Source organism: Panthera onca, chromosome B4 (genome assembly GCF_046562875.1).
Source record: "Panthera onca isolate mPanOnc1 chromosome B4, mPanOnc1 haplotype 2, whole genome shotgun sequence".
Taxonomy (NCBI): Eukaryota; Metazoa; Chordata; class Mammalia; order Carnivora; family Felidae; genus Panthera; species Panthera onca.
This window is the reverse complement of record NC_138345.1, coordinates 12,100,525-12,120,573: the sequence shown is the minus strand read 5'-3', so window position 1 is coordinate 12,120,573 and position 20,049 is coordinate 12,100,525. Positions and strand designations below refer to the sequence as shown.

Sequence of the window (20,049 nt, the reverse complement as noted above, 5' to 3'; positions counted from 1 at the left end):
AGAGACTCTTAAATACAGAGAATGAACTGAGAGTTGCTGGAGGGAGGTGGGGGATGAACTAAATGGGTGATGGGCATTAAGGAAGGCACTTGCTGGGATGAGCACTGGGTGTTGTATGTAAGTGATGAATCACTGGGTTCTACTCCTGAAACCAAGACTGCACTGTATGTTAATTAAGTTGAATTTAAATACATAAATTTTTAAAAATGCACTAATCCAACCCAGCAGTTCCACATCTGGGTAGATACCTGAAAGAATTGAAAACAAAGTCTCCAAGAGATACCTACACACCTATGTTCACGGCAGCATTACTTACAGTAGCCAAAGGCAGAAGCAACTGTGTTCATCAAGAAATGAACGGATAAACAGAACGTTTACACATACAATGGAATATTATTCAGCCTTAAAAAGGAAGGAAATCCTGACTCATGCTAGAGCATAGATGCACCATGAGGACACTATGCCAGGGAAGATCCACCGGTCACAAAAGGACATATATTGTATGATTGCACCCATATGAGGGACACAGAGACAGAAAGCAGAACGGCGGTGGCCAGGGCCTGGAGGGAGGGAGGATGGGGAGTTAGTGTTTAATGGCGACACAGTTTCAGTTTGGGAAGGCGAAAAGAGGTCTGCGCATGGATGGTGGTGATGGGTGTAGATTTGGTTAAGCCTGATGGTTAAGACTTTCATGGTAACGTTTACGTAATGGTGAAGGTAACTTCTCCATTATGTGTATCTTACCAATATCTTAAAAAATAAAAACAAAAAAATTTTCACATGAAAAAAGAAAACACACCCAAATTTCCTGAAGTACTAGAAAGGAGTATACACCCAACCATAGTAGTCTGACAGAAATCGCTCCTCTGCACTTGGAAAGACCTAGAAAGGGCCACCTGGATGAAGTCCCACCCACCCTTGGCTGGGCCCCTGCATTAACGCCACAGCTGCTCCAGTCCGTCCTGCACACAGCTCAGCACTGACTCTGGGAGCTTTGTGATTCAGTCCTGGGGCTCTGGTCACTGGAGGCACAGCTCACCCTCTAAAGAAACAATCTCCTCTTGGTCTTAAACCCGCATTTCCTGGTCTGTGAGCATTTCCCAGACCAACAACAGGACTAAAGAACCAAAACAAAAACAGAACAGCCCTCGGTTTTCCTCGGGGATTCCCTTAAGGACCCCCTCAGGCCAGAGGTGAAATCCTAGCTCCATTATTTACACACCATGCGGGTCAGTCAACATCTCTAGACCTCCGTTTCTTCATTTATGAGATGGGGCTCCATGGGGTGGTCTTGAAGATGAAGTAAGAGTGTTGGGTATATTTTTTCCTGTTTGTATTGTTTGTTGAGAAACCTATTCAGACTTCACTTACCAAAGATCTTAAAGATGAGGCCTACGTTGCCACTAAAAACAAAGAAAATCACCCCAAAATCAATAACAACTATAACTAGGATATTGCTAGGGAAAAGGGGTGCCTCAGATCAGCTTCAGTTAGGGTGACCCCTGGACCCCTAATCTTGTGTTGGTTCCTCTTTGCTCTGATGGGACCAGAAATCTTCCTCCAAACAAAAACAACAAAAGCAAAAACACTTCTGTCACCCAGAAGATACAAATTTCCTAAAGTACTAGAAAGGGAGACCCTTGGGACACCCTCAGATTATTCCCATTTGCTCATTACATATTTTTATTTATTTTTAAAGGTTTGTTTGTTTACTGATTTATTTTTGAGAGAGAAAGACAGCACACGTGCAGGGGAGGGACGGAGAGAGTGGGAGAGGGAGAGAACCCAAGCAGTCTCTGCACTCCCAGCACAGAGCCCGACGTGGGGCTCCAACCCACGAACTGTGAGATCATGACCTGAGCCGAAGTCGAGAGCTGGACGTTTAACCTACTGAGCCACCCAGGCGCCCCTTATTACATATTTTTAAACAGCAGGGTTATATATATGATAGGCAATGAGGACATTTCGCCTCATTAAATTCAGATAATTTGGAAAGGATGTGGAAAATTTGGGCAAGGTGCATGGGAATGAGCTAATCAGACAACTGGGAACTAGGACTTACAAGATGGCAAAGACAGCTTTAGAAGAAGATCTTAGGCTGACCACACTCTTGAGGGATGTGCAAATTTTGCATATGTTCCTGCCACACTTGTGACTCAGCCCTCCAAGCTGCACTCCAAACAGCCTCACAGACGGCCCCAGTCGCATGAACAAACACTCCCTTTCACACATCCTGACACAGAAGACTGCACTCACACAGGCCCACAATCACCTGCCTGTTGACACTGGTACTGTTCACACAGACACCCTTTCATGAGTTCCCTCAACAGAGAAACCCGGATGGCGGCCAACATGTGCGAGTGCCTGCACACTCGTGCCTCGCCCCGGCGTTCCAGACCTCCTTCCCTCACGGCCATCTGGACATGGTTGCTGCTTCTTGGGCTGTCCTCCAAGTTTTCCACATAAATCCCCTGCGACAAATATTCATCGCGTGACTGTGCCGCTCTGGGCACTGCCATGACCCCCCCCCCCCCCCCCCCCGGGAGCAGCAGAACTGAGGCAGAGGTGGTCTTTGCTCTGAAGGAACTCAGTCTACTGGAGAAGGCGGATGGGAAGCGGGGGGGGGGGGGGGGGGCGCGGCATGCAAAAATCTAAATGCCTGGGCTGAGGCTGGTCCTAAAACAGAGAGGTAGGGACAAGGGGGAGAGGGCAAAGGAAGAGAGAGGGAGAAGTGGGGCCACAGGAAGAGAAGGTCTCTCTTACCTGGAGAAGGGGTGAAAGACTGGCATTGAAGACAAGGGGGTGCTGGAGAATCACCTTGAAAAATGAGAAAGACTTTGCCAGGTGGGGAGGGAGGGGACATTGCTCACCGGAGAGACTGTGAAGAAAGGGAGAATCCGTAGGGATGGACAGGGTATGATACGCCAGAGCACGGAGGGGAAGACGAGGGGCGGGGGACAGTGTTGTGGGGGGTAAAACAGGATACACGATGAAAACACTTTTTCGCTGTATGAAGTCACTTAGAATTCATTCGCTATTCAGTGGCGAGGCACTCAGGATGCTTTTTGGGGCAAGTAACAGAAAAAGTTGGTTCTGGAGGTTGAACCGATAACAAAATGGAGTAACTCCTCCAACTGGGAGCCCAGATTAAGGGTACAATACGCTCAGCGTCATCCCAAGACCCAGGATCTTCTCACCTGTTTCCTACTCCATCTCCATCATGTGTGTTGCTCATGAACACAAAACGGTTGCGGCGGCTGCCGGCACCGCATCCTCACACAGCATCCAGAGGCAGAAAAGAACGACCTCTCTCTTTTTTGTCCCCTTTTCAAAACTGAGAATCCTATTCCAGAATCTCCCCCATTCCAGCCAGTTTCCTTTCACCCCTCAAGTTCATACGCCATTTCCCAAATCAAGGATTAGCAAGAATATTTACTTGATTGGCCTGACCAATCAAGACCTGTCCCCTGGGGCTGGAAATGGGAGTCCAGGGGTCCTGGAGGCCCCCGGCTGACAGAGGACGGGATGAAATCTTGACTCTGCTGGCAAAGGGGGTGGCAGTCACCATCACAGTGCCCTGCATCCCTGGGGGGAGGTGGTGCAATGCAATCACATCTGCAATGCAGAACAGTTACTCCGACAATAGTCTGCAGGGTGAGAGAGAGAAATGAGACTAGAGGCAGAAAAACCAGACTTGGAGGCATGAAATGACAGTCTCTATCAGGACAAAAGCACTCAGGGAAAAAGGGACAAAAATGGATGCTGTTGAGACACGGAAGAGATGGGGGGGCACCTGGGTGATTCAGTCCGTTAAGTGTCTGACTTTGGCTCAGGTCATGATCTCATGCTTCATGAGTTCAAGCCCCCCATCGGACTCCTGGCCCTGGGGCACTCACTTTCCTGTGCCAAATTCACCTGAGAGACCTCAGCAAAGCCACTCTGGGACACCCCAAAGGAAGGGCTTTCCAAACCCTGGGAGACGCCCCAAAGCAATGAGTAAAGTCTGTTGATCGAGTGGTTGACCAAATTAACAGAAGGCATGCTTGTGATGACATTTTTGTTAAAATATTTTATTAGCAAATGTTTAATAACGAGGCTTGATAAAATAAATCCTTCTTAGTCTATTTTCCAGAAGTGGAGAGAGCAAATGACTTTAATGATGGGTAACAAATCCTTTTCCAACTCTGGTGGTTTCCAATTTTTGGCTTTCATCAAAATTGAAAGAGGTCTCATGGACCTGTCAGCTGACGGGTCTTTACAAATAATATTTTTATTTTATTTTATTTTAGAGAAAGGAAGAGTGTGTGATGGGGAGAGGGGAAGAGGGAGAGAGAGAATCCCAAGCAGGCTCCACACTCAGCACGGAGCCCAACACGGGGCTTGGTCTCACAAACCGTGAGCTCATGACCTGAGTTGAAATCAAGAGTCGGACACTCAACCACCTGAGCCACCCAGGCGCCTCTACAGATAGTATTTGATGATAGATCACTGTGTGATTTTTGACTCATAACTAAGAAAGCTTTAAAAGAATTGGGTGACAGTTACTATACTAAAACTTGTTGCCTCATCTATTTATTTAGAAGACAAAGTTTTGTCAGCTCTTCTAGCAATAAAAATGAAAAAACAAACCAACCAACCCCAGGAAGAATACTGTTGCTGATCTTGAACCAATGTAGCAATAATGGCCACACAGAAATAACCTGATCTGCAAACAATACACTCATTTCACAAGGAAATGACTAACATCTACAAATAATCATTTGTTGTTTCTAAATTAATAAATAGTAATTATGTTGTCTGATCAGTTATGCACTAATAGCAACTGTGACAACAACTCAATCCAGAAGAAAAAATTCTAACACAAGGAATTATGGCTTCAGAAAAAAAAGAACACCACACAACACTTGTAGAGAAGTATGACACGGTGATAAATGAGTGCCTTACAGCTTAAGGATCCATTGCATCAGGAGAACAGTTTGTGAACAAGTGGGATGGAAGGGCTCTAGGATCTTGGCACCTGCCATATCATCCCAATGCACTGAAAATAAGACTTCAAGGAGAAAGAGGAAAATATGTCACATTTTCAACTGTTAACGAAGTCCCTGTTCATTCATTTTTTAAAGAAATGGATGATGGTGGCTATAAAATCACTACTGTATTTGGATTCCCTTGGATAAATTCAAAAGGGCAATACAGGAACGTCACTTAAAAATGTGAATGCATATAATATGCCTACAGTCCCTTGCAATTATTTAAACTTCTAAGCAAACTGCAGCTACCACCTTAAAATGTGTGAAGAGATGCATAGTTTTTCCAAAAAAAAATTTTTTTAAGTGGCCTCTGTGCCCAACCTGGGCTTGAACTCATGACCCTGAGACCAAGGGTTGCATGCTCTACTGACTGGGCCGGCCAGGTGCTCCTCAAAGCATTTTTTTTAGACATTGATGTTGATAAAACATGACACCCAATAACTGCAGAAATCAAAGTGAACCCAAATTTTTATCAACACACACCAAATACTGGTCACAAACAAATCTCCATAAATATCAAAGGACTGAAATCATACTTAATAGATTCTCTGATCATAAAATTTATCAGGAAGAGTCCTCTGGAAAATCCCCAATTATCTGGGGTCAAACGAGGTCACAGGGGAGATTAGGAACTGTTTAGAAACTAATGACAAAAGCACAACACATCAAAATTTGTGACAACGCAACTAAAGCAGTGCTGACAGGGAAATCTAAGACTTTCAATGTTTACCTGAGAAAAGAAGAAAGCTCCTTAGACCAGTGATTTAAGCTCCCCTCTTAAGAAACTACAAAAAATAAGACAGACAAAAAAAGAGAAAAGAAATAATGAAGAGTTTAAGTCAATTAAGTAGAATATGGAGAAGCAATAGGGGGGAAAAATCAATGAAAACAAAAGCTGGTTCTTCCAAAAGATGAATAAAATCAAGAAACACCTAGCAAAGTGATAACGAGAAAGAGAGGAAATGGGAGTCTCCAATTTTAGGAATGAAAGAGGGGACCTCAACACACAGCACAGAAAGCAAACAGGTTAAAGAACAGGAAATTGTGTACAGCTTTCTACCAATCAATTTGACAGCTTGGGTTAAACAGAAGATGTGAATAGCTGCATATATATGAGTGTGTGTGTGTGTGTGTGTGTGTGTGTGTGTGTGTATGTATGTGTGCGTGTATGTATGTGTGCATGTGTATATGTATGTGTGTGTACATACACACACATATATATAAGAAACTGAAACTGTAATTTATTTTTTTTAATATTTATTTTTGAGAGAGAGACAGAGACAGAGACAGAGACAGAGACAGAGTACAAGCAGGGGAGGGCCAGAGAGAGTGGGAGACACAGAATCTGAAGCACAGAATCCAAAGCAGGCTCCAGGCTCTGAGCTGTCAGCACAGAGCCCGACATGGGGCTTGAACCCATGAACTGTGAGATCATGACCTGTGCTGAAGTCAGATGCTTAACTGACTGAGCCACCCAGGCACCCCTGAAGCGGTAATTTAAAAATTCCCACAAAACTCCAGGCTCAGAGAAAACTCTAAGCTCCGATGGCTTCACTAGTGGATTTTATCAAATATTTAAAGAAGAAATAATATGAATCTCACACACAGTTGAGAAAGTAGAGGAGAAGACTCCCTAACTCATTCTAGGAGGCCAGCGTTACCATAACACCAAGACAATCTTTATTTTTTTATTTATTTATTTTTTAAAATTTTTATGTTTATTTATTTTTGAGACAGAGAGAGACAGAGCATGAACAGGGGAGGGTCAGAGAGAGAGGGAGACACAGAATCTGAAACAGGCTCCGGGCACCGAGCTGTCAGCACAGAGCCCGACGCGGGGCTCGAACCCATGGACCGCGAGATCATGACCTGGGCTGAAGTCGGACGCTCAACCGACTGAGCCACCCAGGCGCCCCCAAGACAATCTTTAAAAGATATTACAAAGTAGGGGCACCTGGGTGGCTGAGTCGGCGAAGTCTCTGACTCTCGGTTTTGCCTCAGGTCTTAATCTCACGGTTTTGTGAGTTCGAGGCCTGCTTCAGGCTCTATGCTGACAGCGTAGAGTCTGTTTGGGATTCTCTCTCTTCCTCTCTCTCTCTCTCTCTCTCTCTCTCTCTGCCCCTCCCCTGCTCACACTGTCTCTGTCTCTCTCAAAATAAATAAATAAACTTAAAAAAAAATGATACTACAAAGTAACCACAGACCAGTAGCCTTAAACACAGAAGTAAGAACTCTAAGAAAATATGAGCAGTAGAATTCAGCAGTAAATAATAAGGATGATCCAATACAACTAAGTGGGGTTTACCCCAGGAACATAAGGGTTGCACATTTGAAAGTCAATTAATGTAATCCATCACATTAACAGAATAAAAAAAAAAAAAAGAAAGAGAGAAGGAAAACAGTCTCATTCACAAACATGAAAATCCTCAAGGGTCTATAAAAGCCTACTATAATAAGGGAATTTAGCAAGATTGCAGGATAAAACATCGATACACAAAAGTATATAGGATTTGTGTATATCAGCAGCAAACAATTAGAAAATAAAAAATTTAAATTCCGTCTAAAAAAAATCTTAAATTACTTAAGAATAAATCCAACAAAAGCTGTGCAGGGCCTCTATACAGAACTGTATAAAACACTGCTGAGAGACATTAAAGATCGAAATAAATGGAAAGAGATACATTGCGTCCATTGATTGGAAGACCCAATATTCTTAGGATTGCAGTTCTCCCCAAATTAATCTCCCTAGAGTGCTTCTAAAATGTATATGGAAGGAGCAAGAATGTAAAATGGCCAAAGAAGGAACACAGTTGAAGGTCTTATGCTATGTGATTTTAAGACATAAAAAAACCATAGAAATCAAGACAATTGGTATTGACATAAAGGGAGACAAAAGGATCAATGGAACAGAATAATCCCCACAGATGTATAGTCAGCTGACCATCAAAAATCCCATGGGGAATGGAAAATTTTTTTCATCAAATGGTGATGGAACAGTTGGATAGCCATAAGGAGAAGAAATAAATGTTGACTCCTGCCTCATACCACACACACAAATCAGTTCAAAGTGGATTATATATCTAAACATAAAACCTGTCTAAGAATATAGAGGAAATCTTTGAAACCTTGGAATAGGTGAAGAGCTCTTAGACAACAGAAAGCACAAACCATAAAAGAAAAATCCACTAATCATACTTTGTTAAAGTTAAAAACTGCTGGGGTCCCTGGTTGGCTCAGTTGGTTAAGAGTCCAACTTTGACTTAGATCACGTCTCCTAGTTCATGGGTTTGAGCCCCATGTTGGGCTCTGTGCTGACAGCTTGGAGCCTTGAGCCCACTTCGAATTCTGTGTCTTCCTCTCTCACTGCCCCTCCCCTGCTCGTGCTCTGTCTTTCTCACCCTCAAAAATAAATAAACGTTAAATACAAAAACAAAAAAATTCGCTCATCAAGACACAGCTATGAAAATGAGAGGGCAAGCCACAGGCCTCATATATTTACTGGCAAAATACTTAAAAGTGCATTAAAAAGTTAAATCTGACAAAATATTGTATCAAGAACATAAACAATCTATAATAAAAAGACAAACCAGTAAAAAAAAAATGAGCAAAAGACTTGAACAGAAACTTTGCAAAAGAATACATACAAATGGCCAACAACAACATGAGGAAGTGCTCGACATCCTTCATCATCGGAAATGCAAACTGAAATCATAGCGTAATATGATTTTATTAACACTCATTCAGCTAAATTAAAAACAGTAATGTCATCAGATGTTGGTGAAGATTTAGAGAACTGGAATGCATATACATTGCTGGCTCATCACACTCTAGATTTTGAGTCGTAAAGGTTATCTCTGAAATGGGGATAACTGCCCCACCACAGGGTTGAGGGTTGTACTGAGAATCAAATGTACTAATTCTGGTTCTGGCACAACACACACCCATACCCAATCATACATTGGCTCCCTCTCATCTTATCCTTGAACAGCTATTCCTATGCTTGGAGAATTGTGTCCCTACCCTCTTTGTGCCACATGATAGCCAGTATCTGCTTCTCTCGGTTCCCAGCTAATTTTTTTTAACGTAGATTTCATTTTTAAAAAAATTTTTTTAAATATTTATTTTTGAGACAGAAAGACAGATCTTGAGTGGGGGAGAGGCAGAGAGAGAGGGAGATAGAATCCGAAGCAGGCTCCAGGCTCCAAGCTGTCAGCACAGAGCCAGACACGGGGCTCGAACTCAGGAACTACGAGATCATGACCTGAGCCGAAGTTGGATACTTAACTGATTGAGCCACCCAGGCGCTGCAGTCCTCAGCTATCTCTATAAGGATGAGAGCCTCAAGGATCAGGCTGCTTCTCTACCTGTCCATCACTAGCTGCTCTTCCTGGAATCAGCTGTGCCAAAAAAGTGCAAGTGGCAAAGATTTGGGGCAGGGGGACTTCTTTTCTTTTTTAATGTTAATAATTTCACCCACACTGACAATTCATGCTGTTATGACACTGTAAGATCTTAGAGAAGCTACTTGCTTTGTTCTAACCTCAGTGAAAACAAAAAACAAATCAAAACAAAATATGAGCTGAACTGAGCTAGGTAGAAGGATGTCAGCCTTCCTTGGGGACTGTCCAGCAGCAGCAGAGAGCTAGGGCAGGATCCTGCCCTGGCAACAATGGCCGCAGCTTGCTACTTGCCTTGAGTTCCCAGAGATGTCTGGAGAACTGATAACATGAAAATATAGTGTGCATGCAAAAATGGCTGCTGTTTCTAGGACAGATTCGTTATATGCCTGAGGCTTTGGTTATATACAAATGAACAACGATTTTTGAGTTTCCATGCCCTAAGGGGCTGTTTTTCAAAAGGATGTTAATCGGAGTCTGCCCAGGTCATAGGACCAGATGTCATTTTTCCCTGACATTCTCTCTGGTCAGAACAGATGACCCCAAATTCAGAATCTTTCCAATTTGGCCCAAAGTCGGACATAGGAAGGGCATGACTTTCCTTCTTTTGTGTGCCCATATGTATATTTGTCCTTCCTTTGTTGGATTTTTTTTTGCTTTATCAAAAGGTAAGACCAATAACCCATTTAGGATGCTTCTCCTGGTTTCTGTGTTCATCCTTCAGAAACTTGCAGCTTCCTCTACACTGGAGCTTTGTCGAAAGCTTTCCTGTCTATCCTGACCACTCTCTTTCATAAACCATTCTTTGTCTCTATCAATGACTTTGGTGCTCACAACTTATTATGCTGTCATTAAAACAATACAAAACAAAACAAAACTGTTTCCAGTTAATAATCTGCCAATTGGCTAATGTACTGTTTGAGGACAGTGGTCCAAATATGTAATACTTATGAAATTGACTTTTTAAAACAAAGATTTTATCTTTAAGTAATTTCTATACCCAGTGTAGGGCTTGAACTCACAACCTTGAGATCAAGAGTCACCTGCTCTACAGACTAAGCCAGCCAAGTGCCCCAAATTATGTTTTTTCTTGGAAATGGAATTGGATTATTGACAAATAACATTCTAACTATGGACTCTCTTGCCATAAAGTAACCAATTCAGATCTTCCCAAAATAGGACCTGGATGTTAACAGGTGCTCCATGAATAAAGATGATATGGTCGATTAAGTTTGGAGGGATGCTGCAGTTTTCCAGCTGTAGGACTTGTCAGAGCCTTTAATATGCTCCTGCATTGTGAATCTGGTAGAGAGGAGGGAGATAGTCTAGTAGTTCCCAAACTTATTTGACCCTGGGATCCTTGCATCTTGTAGTGCTAGTGTTTTCCAAACTTTAGGGAAGCTACATCCTAATACATTCCCCAGGGCTGGGGTGGAACTGGGACATCACATAGGACAATGCTTTCTTTTTCCAAGTAAGATACATTTTGACGTTTACTAGGAGGAAGAAGGCCAGGGTTCTTATCTGTCCTTTTCCAGTCCTTTTGGTTTCCCAGGCCTGTCATATACGGCTTGGCCTAGCAGAGCACCCATAGAGGCTTGCTTCAAAGCCATCCCCACGAGGATGGCAAGACTGGGGCCTGTGTGCCTGTTTCCTTCTGGCACGGTTCGCCCCTGCGTGGGCTTCCTGAGGTGACTCAGTTCCTTTCCTCCCTGGGTCTGCCTTAAGCCATGCCGAGCCGCCCAGAATTGTGGAGAACTCAGAATATAAGCCATGCATTCACCAGATTCCTGGACAGACAGGGACCCTGAGCAGCTTGGCCCATGCTTCTTATCCCACAGACCTCACTTGTATGTTCTTCCATGGGCCTTGCCAATGTATCCTTTCCCTTCCGTTTTCCTAGATAGCCCATGCTGAGACCAGAAAGCTGCTCTGTGTTTCATATCCAGAGAGAGAGAGAGAGAGAGAGAGAGAGAGAGAGAGAGAGAGAGAGAGAGAGTCTTTGTTCAGAGAATTGAACAACTCCAGGCCCAGGTTATCAATAATACCCCTGTCCCTGCACAGATATGCCAGACCCTGCCCTCCAGGCACTTCTTGGCTGGAGAGCCACGATACCAGCATGGAACAAAGAGGAAGTGTCTGTAGTCTCTGTGAAGTGCTAGATGATGGGCTGGTCACAGGCTGGGAGGAATTCAGGGGAGCGACGACAGGCGGGTGTTGAAGTGGCTCATATAGACAGCTGAGCTGGGTCTAGAAAGATCAGTAAAGTTACTTAAAAAATAGCACTTCTGGCTTCTCTCCTTGTGATTATAAATTACTGCATGATCACTGTATAAAACTTGAAAAAGAAACCCCAAAAAACTAAAGAAAGAAAATTAAGATCACTCCAAGTTTTTTTCAATGCATATTTTTTTTTAATAAAAAATTGCAGGAGTCTGTGAATATGGGTACATATATACATGTGCATCTGTACGCATGCATAATGAGCATATATACCCTGTACGAGCAGTTCTCAGCCTTAGCTGTTCGTTATAACCACCTGAAGTGTTTGTAAAAAATACTGGTGCTCGACCCCAAATAAACTGAACAAGAACCTTAGAGGCTGGGGTGATAGTTATGTTAGTTTGATTATGATGATGATTTCACAATGTATACAGTTTACATATGTTGTACAGTTTATTTTATTCATTTATTTAAAATATTTTATCTTTATTTATTTTTGAGAGAGAGACAACGTGTGAGCAGGGGAGGAGCAGAGAGAGAGGGAGACACAGAATCGGAAGCAGGCTCCAGGCTCTGAGCTGTCAGCACAGAGCCTGACACGGGCTCAAACTCACAAGCCATGAGATCATGACCTGAGCTGAAGTCGGATGCTTAACCGACTGAGCCACCCAGGTGCCCCATGTACAGTTTAAATATATACAACTTCCATTTGTCAATCGTATCTCATAAAGCTGGGAAAAAAATAAAAGGATTCAGGGAATTTTAACCAGTACTTACTGATTACACACACACACACACACACACACACACACACACACACACACACACACACGTTGAGGCCCAGGCACTGTGTATTTTTACGGCACCGGGGAGATCTGACTGTGCACTCAAATATGAGGTCCACACCTCTAGACCCTTCAGAGTAAAGTGAATGTGCCTCCATCCATCTCAAGAGTGAGAACATCTGAGTCCCCCCAACTGATGGCAACAGTGGAGTCCAAAAATTCAGTCTATGTCCTGCTGAACGTTGAGGATCTTGAGGGGAGCAATACAAAGTGCTTTGGCTGCATCTTGGGAGTTTGGTCTTGGGACAGTGGCCTGGTGAGGCTGGGTTTGTGCTAGAACCTGGGTTGGTGAGATGCACCCAAGTCTTGCCAGCTGGGTCAAGTCTTTGGTCCCTAAAGTAGCTGCAATTGCTAAGCTGTCATCATCTCCTAGAGCAGTAAATCCTTAGAGGTGGGCTTCTTCCCCTCAGGTGTCATTTTCAGGAGAGGGGCTTCGAGCTGCTGTGACCAGGATGCTCTTTAAATTACTGATGGGTCAGCTTCTGAGCAGTGAAGATCTGGGCTGTGATACACCCATAGCCACGGACGCCACAGTGCCACTCCCCAAGCCCGGGGCAGCGCAGGATATGGGCAGTGTTCCAGTCTTTTAGGTGAAGGTGCAAGAGGCTGCTGGGGAAGGGAGGAACAAGCGAGCCTCAGTCAGAAGGCTCAGGGCCCTAGAGATGGGGGCACAGGCTGCCATGTTGGAGGCTATGTGTTGGTGGCTGAGTGCTCTGCTCTAGTAAAGCAAAGGTCCTTCACTTCATATCTTTGGGGGAGAGACAAGGGGCAGGAGGCAGTCTAGCTCAGTCTAGGTCTTAAGCCCAAGGTATAATGAATCTCAGCAATCTTAGTGACCAGCTCTTTCTGGATCCATGGACGAGAAGCCCAAGGAATGCAGTCAGGACTTGCCCAAGGCTCCCCCCTACAGACCTGAACCACCTCTCCACCTCTCCACCTCTCCCTCTTCCTTTTGAAGTCTTTCTTCCCGTTCTCACCCACAAAGTGTGAGGCTAATTTTTTTAAGTTTATTTATTTATTTATTTAGAGAGAGACAGGGAGGGAGCAGGGGAAGGGCAGACAGAGACACCGGGGGGTGGAGGGGAGAGAATCCCAAGCAGGTTCCACGATGTCAGCTGAAAGCCCAATGTGGGTCTCGAACTCATGAACCATGAGACCATGACCAGAGCCAACATCAAAAGTCAGACGCTTAACTGACTGAGCTACCAGGGCGCCCTAAGAGTGAGGCTACTTTTTGTCATTTGGAGCACTTCTGAAAAGAAAGATCTTTTCACACACACTTTTCCTAGACCAGCCAAAGTGATTCATTTTCAGAACAATGAAGATCTACCTATTCATTCAAGGTGACCTTCTCCCAGAAAAATGGGGTCAACTCACCCTTCCCTTAACTCCAGTAACTTACTTTACCCTACCGTATTCTAGAAGAATCAGCAAACCAGGAGAACCTGTTGTAGTTGGATACCTACACTGTTATGGCTTCCCCTTGTCAACACCTATTATGATACCATGTTTCCAAGGCTTTGAATATATTTCCAATATACATACCCTTTCTCACACATATACTGTAACATGTGCTCCACTTTTTCATTTAGGTTGAAATCCATTTTTGTACTCTTATAAATAAAGATACTATAAACCTCCTTATACATGGGCTTTGCAGTAGACACAGGATTTCTGACAGTGGTTGGGGGTGGTACTACATAGAGAAAACAGAACAGAGGCGGTAAGGAGAGGTGGACAACATATAAGGTAAGTTCATAGGAACAGTGAGTTATCAGAAAGCCCCTAATTCAGAGTGATATGAAATACGTTTGGCTGGCAAAGGACAGGCACTGGATCAATCAGGCTACCTGTGGGAGCATAGCAGGGTTCTGGAGGTTCCCTGCTGGGCCAAGCATCACCTACATATCTATCTATCTATCTATCTATCTACCTACCTACCTACCTACCTACCTACCTACCTATTTAAGAGGGAGAGAGAGAGAGGGAGCAAGTGAGTGAGGGGCAGACAGAGAGAGAGAATCCCAGGAGCGGGAGAGAGAGAGAGAGAGAGAGAGAGAGAGAGAGAGAGAGAGAGAGAAAGAAAGTGGGGCTCACCTGAAGCCAGGCTCATATTTTACCTGAAGTGGGGCTCATGTTCACCCGAAGCAGGGCTCGAGCTCACTGGAAGTGGGGCTTGAGTTCACCCCATGTGGGACTCAAACTCCAAACGTGAGATCATGACCTGAGCTGAAGTCAGATGCTTAATGACAGAGCCACCCAGGCGCCCAAGCATCACCCCTTTAGGGAATGGATTGCAGAAAGTGGGGTTCTGGGGCAGAGCCTGGGGCACTGGGGCAGTAGAGGGCATTGGGAAGATGGCTCAAGAAAGTGTCTATTTATCCACTAATAAGAAAGTATTTTACTATTTTAGTGATTTTGGAGCCATTACAGTGCTTGTCTACTGAACAGCAACCCAGATAGGGTGATCTCATGGCAGTTCTCTACACAGCTCTAGAATGTCTCATGCCTTTTTTCTGAATGGAGACATCCCCTGTCAGACTTAATTCTACAGGGAGACCTGTAAGGACCATTTTCATAGGGACTGATAATACTTCTCTGCAGCATGTGAGAGAATAAGCTGTAAACAGCCCCACAACACCCTGGCGAGGTGCTTAGAAAAATGAATGGCTTTTACGGGAAAATAAACCAGAGAGGACTTAGAAATGTCCTGACTCACGAAGCCCTCATTCTCCACACTCTCCTGTGTCGACACAGTTGACTCCAGAGGGACATCAGATGAGTTGAAACTTTGAGTTTGCAAGCTATCACTCTCTTGCCCAACAAAAAAAAAATACACCTTCGCATCTAATGGGTTTGCTTCTCACTGCTCCTGAGACCTGAGGAGGTGGCAGGGAAAGTGCTCACCTAGACCTGCTGTGGGGGCTCCTGAGGAAGTTGAGTTCCAGGGAGCTTCTGGTTCCCAGGGTCATGAGTCCCCCTTTTGAGATAATCCTTCACTCACCCTACCAAATGTGCAGGGAGAGCGGGCTCAGGAACATAATTAGTCCATTGAGAATGCAAAAACATGACAGAACATAATGTATTCTTGATGTCAGGTAAAGAAAATGTACTTTCAAGTATTTATTCTGGAAAAACGCTTGCCATGGGTCATAGCATCTAATAACTTTATTTGTCTGGACACACTCTTCTCAAGGGCCATTTCCACTTGATCCTGGTGGATCAGGTGATAGGTTGAATCAATGACCCGGCCCAAGTTAAAACTGCAAAAGCAAAGCTAACAGGCAAAGAAGACTTTTCCAGAAATACTGCACCAGAGGAATGACATAAAGGTCAACTCCACTGAAACAGGAATATGAGAATTTTTGAGAGCTGGGGTAGGGGGAATCTCAGGTCACCTGCAGTTATTTTTTTCTGTTAATTTATTTTTAAATTTACATCCAAATTAGCATATAGTACAACAATGATTTCAGGAACAGATTCCTTAATGCCTCTTACCCATTTACCCATCTTTCCCCTCACAATCCTTCCAGCACCCCTGTTTTTTCTCTATATTTAAGTCTCTTATGTTTTGTCTCCCTCCCTGTTTTTATATTATTTTTGCTTCCCTTCCCTTTCATCTGTTTTGTATCTTAAAGTCCTCATATGAGTGAAGTCATATGATATTTGTCTTCCTCTGACTAATTTCGCTTAGCATAATACCTTCTAGTTTCATTCGCGTAGTTGCAAATGGCAAGATTTCATTCTTTTTGATTGCTGAGTAATACTCCACTGTATGTATGTATAACACCACATCTTCTTTATCCACTCATCCATCGATGGACATTTGCGCTCTTTCCATACTTTGACTATTGTTGATAGTACTGCTATAAACATGGGGGTGCATGTGCCCCTTTGAAACAGCACACCTGTATCCCGTGGATAAATACCTAGTAGTACAATTGCTGGATCATAGGGTAGTTCTATTTTTAGCTTTTTGAGGAACCTCCATACTGTTTTCCAGAGTGGCTGCACCAGTTTGCATTCTCACCAGCAGTGCAAAAGAGATCCTCTTTCTCTGCACCCTCGCCAACATCTGTTGTTGCCTGAATTGTTAATGCTAGCCATTCTGACAGGTGTAAGGTGCTATCTCATTGTGGTTTCGATTTGTATTTCCCTAATGATGAGTGATGTTGAGCATTTCTTCATGTGTCGGTTGGCCATCTGGATGTCTTCCTTGGAGAAGTGTCTATTCATGTCTTTTGCCCACTTCTTCACTGGATTATTTGTTTTCTGGGTGTTGAGTTTGAGAAGTTCTTTATAGCTTTTGGATACTAACCCTTTATCTGATATGTCATTTGCAAATATCTTCTCCCATTCTGTCGGTTGCCTTTTAGTTTTGCTGATTGTCTCCTTCGCTGTGCAGAAGGTTTTATTTTGATGAGGTCCCAATAGTTCATTTTTGCTTCTGTTTCCCTTGCCTCTGGAGACATGTTGAGTAAGAAGTTGCTGCAGCCAAGGTCAAAGAGGTTTTTGCCTGCTTTCTCCTCGAGGATTTTGATGGCTTCCTGTCTTTTTTTTTTTTTTAATTTTTTTTTTTTAACGTTTATTTATTTTTGAGACAGAGAGAGAGCATGAACGGGGGAGGGTCAGAGAGAGAGGGAGACACAGAATCCAAAACAGGCTCCAGGCTCTGAGCGGGTCAGCACAGAGCATGACGCGGGGCTCGAACTCACGGACCACAAGATTATGACCTGAGCCGAAGTCGGCCGCCCAACCGACTGAGCCACCCAGGCGCCCCTGATAGCTTCCTGTCTTACGTTTAGGTTTGTGATCCACTTTGAGTTTATTTTTGTGTATGGTGTAAGAAAGTGTTCCAGGTTCATTCTTCTGCCTGTCGCTGTCCAGTTTCCCCAGCACCATTTGCTGAAGAGACTGTCTTTATTCCATTGGATATTTTTTCCTTTGTCCAAGATTAGTTGGCCATACGTTTGTGGGTCCAGTTTTGGGTTCTCTATTCTGTTCCATTGATCTGGGTGTCTGTTTTTATGCCAGTACCATACTGTCTTGATGATTACAGCTTTGTAATATAGCTTGAAGTCTGGGATTGTGATGCCTCCTGCTTTGGTTTTCTTTTTCAAGATTGCTTTGGCTATTCAGGGTCTTCTCTGGTTCCATACAAATTTTAGGATTTTTTGTTCTAGTTCTGTGAAGAATGCTGGTGTGGTTTTGATAGGGATTGTGGTCACCTGCAGTTTTTAATTGCCCTTCACAGTTGGAGCAGGGTGCCCATCACAGCCAAGTGTCTATGCTCCCACAGGGATTGGGGGATGGGGTGATATCTCCTTTGAGGTTTTCCTTTCTTTCTTTTTTTTTTTTTTTTTTTTTTTTGAGAGAGTGAGAGGGAGAATGAGAGGGGGAGAGAGAGACTCTAAAACAGGCTCCATGCCTAGCACAGAGCCTGATGCAGGGCTGGACCTCATGACTGAGATCATGACCTGAGCTGAAACCAAGAGTCAGATGCCTGACTGAGCCACCCAGGTGCCCTGGTGTCTTCATTCCAAAAAGATGTCTCCCAGGTCCCTGAGAAAGACATTCCTGGATTATAAGACCAGCAAGAGACTGGGAGAAGATCTGCATTACATCAAAGGGGCAGAGAAAGAATTTAGAGTTTCAAGTTTTCTAAAGTAAATGCTCTAGAAAAGGGAGCCTATCATCAAGAAGAAACCTGTCTAAACTTCAGTCAAACTGAGGCAAATGTTAAAGCCATCTTGTTTGCACTTTAATCAATCCATGAATGCACCACAAAATTTGTTCCTGCTAACCTTGAGAACAATCCTGAACCCAAGGATACATTAACCTGTAAATTTTGGGTCCGTGTGTGTACCTTCTTATAAATCGTCCACTGAAATAAACTTATAAATGTTTCCTTTTACTGCCCTCACCCGGGAGTATTTTCATTAATTAATTCAGTAAACACCGATGAAGTACATCTGTGCTGGGCATCATTTTAGCAGAACAAGATAGAAACTTCTCTTCATCAAAGAGACCTCATAGCACTAGAGGAGAAAGATGAGTAAATGAACATGTAAAATATAATGTGAGATTTCCTCAAAGGTTAAATATGAAGGTACCATTTGAACTAATTCTGCTCTAAGGTATCTACCCAATGGAAATAAAAACGGATGTCCACACAAAGCCGTGCAGCACAAGGGTGTTCGTAATAGCATTACTTAATAATAATTAAAAAAAAAATTTTTAAGTTTACTTTTTTGAGAGAGATAGAGTGTGAGTGGGGGAGAGGCAGAGAGAGGGAGAATCTCAAGCAGGCCCTGCAGGGCAGAGTCCACGTGGGGCTTGAACCCATGAAACTGTGAGATCATGACCTGAGCCAAAATCAAGAGTTGCACACTTAATCGACTGAGGCACCCAGGCACCCCACATCAGCCTTAGTTATGATACTCAAAAGGAAGAAACAACCCAAATTCCCATTTAGTGATGAATGGATAAATAAAATATGGCACATCTGTACAACAGAATATTATTCCGCATGAGGGAGAAATGGGAGTACTGATGTGTGCTAGACCATAAATGAACCTTGAACACAGTATCTAAAGTGAAAGAAACCAGTCATAATGGGCCATACACTGTATGATTCCATTTAGATGGAATGCCCAGAACAGGGAAATCCATAGAGGCAGAAAGCAGATTAGTGGTTGCTTAGGGCTTTGGGGGTTGGAGAAAATGGGGAGTGACTGCTAATGGGTATGGTGATGAAAGTGTCCTAAAATTGATTGTGGCTTAGTATATTCACAAAATTATTGTTGTGGGAAAATGAGAAGAGCACTGGATTTGACATTAGACCTGGTTTGAATCCCATAAGTGTTGGATACTTGATTTGTCCAATGACACGCCCTTTCTCCATGTTCTCCACCTCATTAAATGGTCTCGCCAACCATCCCCCCAGCTACTCAAACTGGAAACGTGGGAGCCATCTAAATCCACACCTCCCAGCCTCTCATTACCCTTAGCTAATTAGCCGAGTCCTACTGATTTTTTTTTAAAGTTTATTTATTTAGAGGGAGAGAAGGAGAAAGAGAGAGAGAGAGCACATGTATGTGAGTTGGGGAGGCACAGAGGGAGGGTCTCAAGTAGGTTCCACACCCAGCACAGACCCTGGGATCATGACCTGAGCCAAAATAAAGAGTCAGATGCTCAACTGACTGAGCCACCCAGGTGCCCCACTACTGATTCTTTCTTCAGTCTTTGAAGTGCTCTGTCTTCTCCATTCCTGCCCACCCCCCACCTTTTGCTGACACCATCAGAAGCCTTCTCTAAGTCCCAGCTCTTTAACCTAATCCCTCCCACCGTCCACATCACTGGGAGGGTAGTGTTCCTAAAAAAAAAAAAAAAAAAAAAAATCCCTCCTGTCACTTTGCTCAGTATCATTCAATGGTTCAGGACTGTCCTGACAGCAAACACATATCCGGTGATCCATGCATGCCAGGCACCATTCTAAGGACTTTGGATGCACTAACTCCAATCCTCAGGTTAGTCTACGTGGCAGAGGAGGGG

At 43.7% G+C, this 20,049-nt stretch overlaps 1 protein-coding gene across 1 annotated transcript in view; it reads right to left on the bottom strand.

Moving 5' to 3' along the window:
* The window catches only part of MCM10 (minichromosome maintenance 10 replication initiation factor), an 84,616-nt gene that overhangs the window by 12,640 nt on the left and 51,927 nt on the right, over positions 1-20,049 (bottom strand). The window lies entirely within an intron of this gene.